This window comes from Nicotiana sylvestris, chromosome 10, assembly GCF_000393655.2.
Source record: "Nicotiana sylvestris chromosome 10, ASM39365v2, whole genome shotgun sequence".
NCBI lineage: Eukaryota > Viridiplantae > Streptophyta > Magnoliopsida > Solanales > Solanaceae > Nicotiana > Nicotiana sylvestris.
Window position 1 is genome coordinate 63,774,197 of NC_091066.1, and position 8,912 is coordinate 63,783,108.

General features: G+C 33.5%; 1 long non-coding RNA gene across 1 annotated transcript; it reads left to right on the forward strand.

Annotated features, from left to right (window-relative positions):
* Positions 1-1,344: 1,344 nt before the first annotated feature.
* LOC138880409 (uncharacterized) lies at positions 1,345-2,560 on the forward strand. The gene is made up of 2 exons (XR_011403045.1): positions 1,345-1,628; positions 2,409-2,560. It is a non-coding gene; the product is annotated as an uncharacterized lncRNA (long non-coding RNA).
* The last annotated feature ends 6,352 nt before the right edge of the window (positions 2,561-8,912 follow it).

Genomic DNA, 8,912 nt, shown 5'->3' on the forward strand with positions numbered 1-8,912 from the left:
GATTTCTCTAATAACTCACAAAATTTTTCTAGTGTCAGACTGGGAAAGAAAATTTTTGTTCGTTTTTATTTGTCTTTGATGGTTTTGCAGGCTCGGCCGTATAGCACAAGTGAAGATTAAAGCTTGCAGTTTCAGTTTCTCATCAGAAGGAAGAAGTCTTTCGATCACAGAATAGTTGGAGTTAACTTTGACAATGTGTCAGTAACCCAACTTCTCAAGATTCATCTTCTCAATTTCAGATCAGGAAAGCAAGCAACTGAAATTGAGTCATAATCGTTTCTTCAAAGAGTATCAAAATCCAATCTAAGGTCAACGAAAACGAGCAGGTCAAGAATCAAGATTTGACTCCAGAAGAGGCATAGACAGGAATTTTGTACTCTTAGTTTGCAGATATATATAGTACTCTTCTCTTTTTATTTTTTGATGTAAGAAGCGAGTAACAACAATAGCAACAACGACAGCAACAGCAGAAACAGTCTTAACTCTAGGGTCCAGTAGTCCCAGCTACCAATTTTTTTCAGAACTACACTGACTTGATTCCTTTATAGCCAAGGATATGTAGGCAGCCTCGGAAGCAAAGTTCGGTCAACTTTTTTTTCAAAAAAAAAAAAATTGCTTCCATTGGAGTGACATGTGAGCAAAAATTAGCTATGACATTCACTTTTCTTTGCACGAAAACTCTTCATGTTCTCGAGCAAAGAGGGGAAACTGTGAACACCTAATTTTTGCACTATTTAACACCTCCTAAAGTTATTAGTGTTTTGTTATTTTAATTATTTTTCTCAATTTTTGTGATTTTAATTGCATATTTCCTATCATAAAATACTAAAAAAATAGTTCTTTCTTCATTTGTGCATTTTAAGAATTAACTAGTTGTTCAGTTGGTGAATTAATCTAGTTAATTGATCATTAGAATAAGTCATTTAATTAATTTATTTGTGTAAAATTAGTTTAATAAGTAGGATTAAGGAAGAAATTTGGCCAAATTTGAAAGAAAAAGTGTCCAAAAGTGCAAGATAAAGGGCTGCCATTGAAAGGGTCTGAAACTACGTAGTTTTGCCTCAAAACTACGTCGTTTCACTAAATGAAACAAGATCAAATCATACCCATCCATCCATCTTGATCCAATGGATCTCATTCACTCTTGGCTTAAGTATTTAAAGCCTCAAAAATCTGAAAATTATCCTCATTTTTACCCATAATTCTTTTCTCCTTCTTCTCTCTTCTCTCTCTCTTTACTCTCTTTACGCCGCCCCAGCTCCGCCCACCGCCGCTGGCCGGAAATCGCCGCCGCCGGCAGACTACCTCCAAACACCTCCAAATTCACACCATGTAATCTCCACAACTTCCTCCTTCCATATCTAACCAAATCCTTCAAAAATCCCTCGAACTCCTTGAATCTTAGATCTAGGAAACTTTCCCGTCACTTTTTTGCCCAAATTATTGAAGCTCCAACCACTACCACCCCACAATACTTACATCATGGATAGAGCTCCTCAAGACCTAGATATTGATGCCAATTTCACTATGAAAATCCGACGATCAAAATCCGGCCAAATTCCGGCAACCTCCCCAAACACCCTCTTTTGGCATACCACCATTTTTTCGGCCACTTGAATTATAAAATGGTAAAAATTCGTGGCTGATTTTTTATTTTATTTTTATTTTTTCAGATCTTATTTTTGTCTATTATTAATTATTTTAGCATTAGTTTTTGAAGTTTGAAATGTCAAATTTTCTGTTTTTGCACTTGTTGAAGTAGTAAAATAGTTTTGTGTTGATAAAAGTGAGGTAGTGAAAAATACTTAAGAGTATATGGTACTTGTTTGATTGTTTATTTACTACTTCAAGACTCTTTAAGTACAACGCTCAAAAGTCAAATTGTTTGGTAAGAAAATGTAGACCTTTGGACAGTGTTTGAATAAAAGTCTGTCTTTGAATAGTGGAAAGCAGATTTTGTTTGAAATACTTGACAAGATTTGAACCAGAAAGTCTGGCATTTTGAATTTAAGAGCAGATTTTGTAGAAAAATCTGTCAAAAAGATTGATTTTTAATTTTTTTGAAATAGCTGATTGTTTTGATATAAAAGGAGGACACACCATCTTACTGAGGGAGCTCTAGACATACAAAAAAGAGAAAAAAATCAGTAGCTATAATATCCCTTAGCAGCTTTTGTGAGTTGATTCTTAAGCGAAAAACTTGTTTAAGGAAATTAGAGTAGTCTTGAAAGATTTTTCTGTAGTTACATAATTATACTGTTTTGCTGGGGTATTTCTAGTTTATTTTCTTGGGTTTGAATCTGCCGGTTGTCGCTGTCTTTTGCTGTTGTTGCTGCCCGTTTAATTGTTTTGCTGTTGATTTTGGAAAGAGCTAACTCTGCTGTATTGTTCTTCTTTCTGTTGTCCAGGTAATTTTCGGACCATGTAAACTCATAAAATCGAGTTTGAATGAAAGATAGTGAAGCTGGAAAATATTAGTAGTTTTATCCTTCTATTGTAATTCATTTTTATATGCTCTTGAATGTTTGATAATGTTATAACGATATGTTAGTTAATTAAATTGTGTTACGCATCTTTAATTATTTTTATTTTTGCAAAGCATTAGATATAATTCCATAGGCATTTGGTTGTCTGAAAGGAGCATATATATTAAAATTTGAACCTTTGTAGCCATGTTTGTCCCTTTGTTGTCACCAAGCTAAGTTTTTTTTTATTATTATTATTATTATTATTATTATTATTATTATTATTATTATTATTATATTTTAGAGTCCCAATAATCTTTTTTTTATCTCTTAAAAAATACTTAATTAGTAAGGTAGTTAAGTTGTAGATTAGAAAGACAATCTATAAACTTATTTTTGTAAATAGTTGGTTACGGATTGCAAATAGCAAGATATGGCCAAATCTGTAACATAGCTTTAAAAGGCCATATCTACAGATTTAAAGTCCAAAAGCATATGAGCTTTTGGATTTTGTCTTGGACATGAGCCCATTTGACTCCATCAACCCAATAGTGGGCTGTCTCATTCAATGTCAAAGACAAGCCCACATCTTACTAGTTTTAAGCAATGTCAATTGATATTTTTCTCTCATTACTCTCATCTTTTAAATTAGTACTCATAACAATAATTTTCTCTCATTAGTTAAGTTGTAGATTATTATTCAAATCTTTTCTTTATTTTTTTTAAATAAATAAAAACGGACATAAGAAAAGCATAAAAATCAAATAAACCACAATTTATCCAAGTTTAATTCAAGCCAAATGTAGTCAATAAAGCGACCGTGCTAGAACCACGAGACTCAGGGAATGCCTTACACCTTCTCCCCGGTCAACAGAATTCCTTACCCAGACTTTATTTTTGCAGACCAATAATAATAGAGTCAAACCTTCCTTTGAATAGGGATTCAAATAAAAGGTGACTTGGAACACCAGTAGAAATCAATTCCAAGTGGCAACTCTGTAAATAAAATAATCCCTACTTCAAATTTGTCACTTTAATTGGAAAAACTCTTTAACCCACAATCCATAATATTTTACACTTATCTCTTGGAGGGGTAAAAAGGGGTGTGACAAAATTCGATATGGATCCTATACCCATATCGTATCGTCACGGGTGCGACACCAAAAGTAAAGAGTCTGAACAACTTAGATTAGAAGTTATATTTGCAAGCTGATCAAAGAAGGATAGCATGTAGGAAAGGAGGTGTTTTGGAGTTGGTAATGATGGTTTAATGAGTTTTTCATTCAAGATTTCAATTTCAATACAAGAACCATTCAAACTTCGCTTGGTTTGGCTCATAGTGTATCTCTTGCTTTGGCTAGCTTAAGCTGGAAATTAAATACTTGGGAATTTTTGAATTTTTTTTTTTCAGTAACTTTAATATGTATAGGCCTTTTAATGAGCTCTTTAATTTGTTTGTTAGTTGACTTGACAGCTGTTAGGACCAAAAAAATTAAGTGTTACGCGGAAATTAGTAATGCAATACTTGAATGATGATAAATCAGACAGCAAAAGAGAAATATACCAAAAGAAACATAAATATTTAATGCGGTTCGGTCAATTGACCTACGTCAACGGCGGAGATGAGTAATCCACTATATAAAAGAGAGTACAAAATATCGAGAGAACGACCTCATGAAGAAGCAAACACAAATGATACACTAACACTTGCCCCGTAAAGTTCTTCCCGTAAAACACAACTCTCAAACCCCATATGGCTACGTTGTGAATGCTACTGAATGAGAAGGAAGGATCCTCAATTTATAAAAGTCTAGACCTTTTCCTACAAGAAAAAGAACTAGTCAAATATGTGAGATTTATAATTTCCTTCTACAACAACAACAATAAAAAACTCAGTACGAAGACCTTATCCCTGCCTAATGCAGGTAGAGAGATTGTTTCCAATAAACCCTCGGCTCGAAAGGGTAAGAAGAAGAAGAAAAAGAAAAGCAAGAAAGGAAAAGAGAATGGATGAGAGGAGAAAAAGACGGAGATAAAGAATAAGTAGTACAAAAAAAAATATACCTTATGACACCGTCCTTTTCAATTGGAGCACGTTCTGCGTACAAGAAATGTTTCTTGGGTGTAGTATTAAGTCAACGATTTTATTGTCCTTTACTGCCCATTCTACGCTTATATATAGCTTGTTTGGCCAAGCTTTTTTAAAGTAAAAAATACTTTTTTTTAAAAGTGTTTTTTATTCAAAATTAAAGTGTTTGACCAAGTTTTTAGAAGGAAAAAAGTGTTTTTGATTCGAAGCAGAAACAATTTTGGAGAAGCAGAAAAACAGCTTTTTTGAAAAGTACTTTGAGAAAAATACACTTCGAAACAGTTTTTAAAAATTGGTCAAACATTAATTGCTGCTCAAAAGTACTTTTTAAATTAATTAGCCAAACACAAACTGGTTCTTACTAAAAGTACTTTTGAGAAAAGTTTTTTTAAAAAATATACTTCTCAAAATAAGCTAATTTTTGCAGCTTGACCAAACGGGCTATTAGTGATGGAATTAAGGGCATAATTTTATTTTATTTTTGCTAATCATCTTGATTATTTCAAATATCACTGCGGCTGAGGTTGGTTTTTCTTAATTAATCTGGTCTAATTCTTTTATCTAAGCAATCTAGTTTTAAAATCAATGTATGAATTTGCTTTCATGGTGTTAAGAAATGAAAAGACAAGAAATACTTCCCTACGGGATCGGTCTTTTGACGATTGAATGAGTAACTACTTCTCTTAGTTGCTATTTTCTGTTAAAAATACTATGAACCCTCAATAATTGTATTGAAAATAGCTGCAAGTCTTTTCGAAATTTGTGTGTGTTTTATATATTTTGGACCAACTCAAAGTTCTTATGCATACGGTTCAGGGTGGTAATTTTAACTCAAACTCAATCAACCCGTTCGGAGATTATTGGTTTGGACTACAAATATTTTAGCTCATGGGTCTATTTGAGATGAACCCAAGTTAACTCATTATTTTTTAGGGATTTTTACTTATCTATACCATATATCAAACCTTATTATCAAAAATGTTCATAATTTGTTATTTACCCGTGTAGTCCACACTTTTACTACAAATTATATACCAATCCAAAAATAGGTAGATTTTGCCATAAAAAATGCGCTAAAATGAAGGCACCAGATCTGCGTGTGATTCTGTCAACATCAAATTAGAATTGCTGCGTAATTCTCTCCTTCCTCAACGGAAAGAGATTTCTCTTCTCTCACTCAACTACAATTCTCAAAAAACGCAAGCTACTGAAGCTCCAGTAATCAAACGGAAAGGAGATTTCTGTTCTTCATCTTCATCTTCATCTTCATCTGTTCTTCCATATATTTTCCACCATTGATAGCCATTAAAAAGCTTGAAAGCTTTGAATTCAAATTTGGGTTTTCAAAAATCATTATTTGTTTGGATTGAGTGTTGTTGTAAATAATTCGGAATATGTTTAGGAGTTTATATCTCAATTTTGAGGGGTTTTGGTGAAGATTAGACTTGGTTTTGACTGAATTTTAGATTGAAACTCGAAGAAGAAGAAGAAGAAGAAGAAGAAGAAGAAGAAGAAGAAGAATTGTAGATATATTGTAGATAAATTGTAGATAAATTGTAGATGAATTGTAGATTGGGAAGACTAAAACTTCTACAAATCTTCTACAATTATGTCGAAAATGCCAATTATGCTACAATTGAAATGAGAATTTGGATATTAAAATTCAATGTATCTATTTTGTAGATATCTTGTAGATAAATTGTAGATTATTTGTATTCTGATTGTAGATGCATTATTTTCTGTTTTCACAAATCCAAAACGACTAAAGCTTCTACAAAATCTTCTGCAAAAAACAGTCTACAATTTATCTACAATTTTTCTAATTTGACTACAATTTGACTACAAAATATCTACAAATTCTGGAAATATGTCTTCTTCTTCTTCTTTTTCGAATTTCAATCGACTGTGTTAACCAGTAACCTTCAACCACTGCCCAAAAAAAAAATAGGTCAAAGAATTTCGAACTCTCTGCCATTATTATTTCCAGTGGGAATTCAAGCGGTTGGATCAAAGAATTTAAAATTTTCTTGTGAATCTGAAAATATGATATTCTTCGACGGTGGTGGGCAGTTGGGGATGATCAACGAGAGGAAGCATAGGAGCATCGTGAGTTGTGTGTGTGTTGTGAACAGTTGAGATGAAAGGAAAGAGAAAGTGGGAAGATAGTCCTATAATTATGCCTAATATAAATGAACCCTTAATTATATCCCTAATTTGAATTATGGTATAGAAATGGTAATTTGGTATGCTTAAATGTAATAAACACAAATCTTAAACATTGAGGGTAATAAGGTTTGATATATGGTATAGATAGGTAAAAATCCCTATTTTTTATAGCTCATTCTGACCCATTAAGCAGCCCAAATATAACATATAAAACTCATCCAAAACAAATGGATCTCAACCCAACTTATCTAGAAATTTACTTAGTTACCCCAATTTTACCTTTTTTTTTATTTTTAATTTTCTAGTTTTTTATTTTTCTGCACCACCCACCCCACCCCACCCCCCAACCCACCCCACCCCACCGCGCAAACCCCTCAAAATTTTTTTTTAACTTTTTTTGTTGTATTTTCAATTCTGTTTTTTTATTTTTCTGCACCACCCACCAAACCTACCCCCTACCCCCCTCTCATCGTACTTGTACTTAATTTTTTTTTATGTTTTCAATTTTCTGTTTTTTTATTTTTCTACATCACCCACCCACCCTACACCCTACCCCTACCTCGGCGTGCATACATACCCCCTAAAAAAATTAACTTTTTTTTGTATTTTTAATTTTTAATTTTCTATTTTATGTTTTTTTGTTTTTCTGTACCACCCACCCACCCCAACCCCCCTCTCTCACTCGCAAAATATTTTTCAACTTACACATTTTAAGTTAAAAAGCATTTTTATGCAAGATAAACATAGTTCTAAAATATGGATCAAGTTGGGGGGTTGGGTTATAACTCATTATTTAGCCCATTTTAAACCAAGTACACTTTGGGCTGAGTTAGGCGATAACCCATTTATTGACTTAACTCATCCTGACCTGCTCAAATTCAACTCAACTCTCCATTTGCCACCCCTAATACGGACTAAAAATCATTCAATTTAGAGGGTCTCAATCTATTCTACCGTTTGCGAAAGGTCAAACTACTAAAGTTTAAAATACTGACGCGAAAAAAAAGTTAAATTTTACTGGTTACTCATAACGTATAAGACGACAGACAATGTTGAGTTCATAGACGGACAAACTTGAAAAATTAACGTTTGGACATTTAATGGCTGGCTCTTGTTTCTTGCCCTTTCTTAATAGGAGAACTAAGAAAAAAATATTTAGTAGCTTAGGTTAATGTCTTTGACTTTTTAATCAGCATAAAAAAGCCAAATTTCTCTTATGAAAGCCTGTCAGGTGACTGCCCCCGCCGAATGTAAGTAAACACAACCACATTTCAGTCTCCCCGCCCTCCCTGTTTTTTCCAGACGGGATAGGCTCTGCCCCCGCCGAATGTAAGTAAACACAACCACATTTCAGTCTCCCCGCCCTCCCTTTTTTTTCCAGACGGGATAGGCTCTGCTCCAGTTAGGGTTGTGTATAATTTGATAAATATTGAATTATCGTACTGAAATAATTGAAAATTTTGGGATTTGATATTGATCACGCCTAACTATACCTTATAAAAAGGATTGAGCGGTCGTTGCAAATATAATCCGGTTTACAAGTTCGGAGTCGAATCCCACCTAAAACTAAGGCCTAGCTACAGGTGTTCACTATCACCAAGAAGACAAGTTTGAACAGTTCCTAACTTATAGATATTAAGATTCTTGTGTTTAACTAATTAATTAACAAATTAAAATAGTAAATTAACATTAAAGATACTACAGGTTGGAGAAAAGATTAAGGAGGTCTAGAGTTATGATTTCCCCAATTGTCGGAATCTTTCCCGCTATGTCTTCTATAATTTCGCCTAAGTATTCTCTACCGATCATGAGCGCTTTGCGTGTTATAATTCTCTCCCGAGTAACTACGACAATTTACTAGACATACTCTCCCGAGTTACGCTAGCTGGCTTTAATTACATCTCACTTAGATCGTACCCAATGTTTCGTTATCCCTAATCCCACCTTTAAACCCTTGGTTATTGATTCCTCACATACGTCAGGAGTGACGTTGTTCAACAACTACCTAAATATGCACTCTCTCCCGAGTAATACATACTAAATAGGCACAGCTAATTGAGGACCCTTCAATCAACGACAAGAATAATATAGTTCAACAAATAGAGAAAATACTACGGCTCAATTATATAAAAACATAACAAGAATTTATCCTACAAAAGGTTCTATCAAAACCCTAGATAACAAATTAGCTA